Source organism: Arachis hypogaea, chromosome 16 (assembly GCF_003086295.3).
Source record: "Arachis hypogaea cultivar Tifrunner chromosome 16, arahy.Tifrunner.gnm2.J5K5, whole genome shotgun sequence".
NCBI classification, from domain to species: domain Eukaryota; kingdom Viridiplantae; phylum Streptophyta; class Magnoliopsida; order Fabales; family Fabaceae; genus Arachis; species Arachis hypogaea.
This window is the reverse complement of record NC_092051.1, coordinates 109,060,479-109,061,763: the sequence shown is the minus strand read 5'-3', so window position 1 is coordinate 109,061,763 and position 1,285 is coordinate 109,060,479.

Genomic DNA, 1,285 nt, shown 5'->3' with positions numbered 1-1,285 from the left:
TTCCTGCTTGCCAAAACTGATTGATTCCTCAATCCTTCTTTCAAAGAACTTTCATGTGATGCATTTCTTGAAAATTGAGTGCAAACAAGTTTTTGAAGGTAAGAATGTTGTGAACGATCAAGCATCTTGCTTATGGAATTATAAAGAAAGACTATGCTATGCGGAGGCAGGGGTAAAAAAAAATATAATGCAGACAAGCAGGCAGATAAGATATAATCAACTTTCAATACAGCAATATTTGATGCAAAACAATCACTTAACAATAAACTGTTGAAGTTTACTTGCTTTCTTCTTTCATCATCATCATTGCTGCCTTTATGTTCATCTTTCACCTCTTTGATTGATGATGCTAACATCTCCAAAAGCTTGTATGATACTCTGTAGTGATATTGAAAGTTGCTTGTTCCCCAAGCACTTGGAAACAATGGTTATTTTTATGATTTATTTGGGGCTTTTTGAACTTACTTTGGTGTGGGAACACCAAACTTAGTACTTGCCAATGGTTAACATGGTGATAATTTCTTTTTCTTTTTCAAAAGTGATAGAACTGAAAACTAAGAAAAACAGTAAAATGGCTAACTAGTTCATCCAGTATGCTTGAAGCCTACATTATGCAGAAAGTGAGAATATGTGTTACAATGGGGTTTTGGTGGACACCAAACTTAGAATCCTTCATTCTCCTTTATATTGTTTTGGTGTGTACACCAAACTTAGCTTCTTGCATTATAGATAAAACTACTTAACCTTTTTATTGAAATAGATATGAAAAGATAGTTACCTCGGTTGGGTTGCCTCCCAACAAGCGCTCTTTTATTGTCACTAGCTTGACATCCTTCACTCTGTTCTCATGGAAGTTGAGGCTTCTGTTGCCTTAGGTTTCCTCCTCTTGCTATGGGCTTCCTTCCCTCTGTTTCTCTTTCCATACCCCTCTTACTTTCCTCCATGACTCCCTTTTCTTTCAACATAGCATCTTTTCATGGCTCTTTGGGTTCAGAGTCCCCTCCTTCTCACTTAATTCAGCAAGGTTTTGAACCAGTTGTTCCATCTGCCTTTCAAGTCTTCTGAGTGAAGCCTCCTGGTTCTTGCTTATCATCTCTTGATGTTTCTTTATTTCTTCCCGCTCTATTACCACCATTTCTTGAATTTTTATGGACCTCTCCATCAGCATTTCTAGAATATAGATTCTTTGAAAGGTTGGAAGTGGTTGTGGCTGTGTCAATTGTGGTGGTTGATGAAGGTCATTTTGAGCGAATGGTGAGGTAGGACGGGGTTGGAAGTGTGTGTG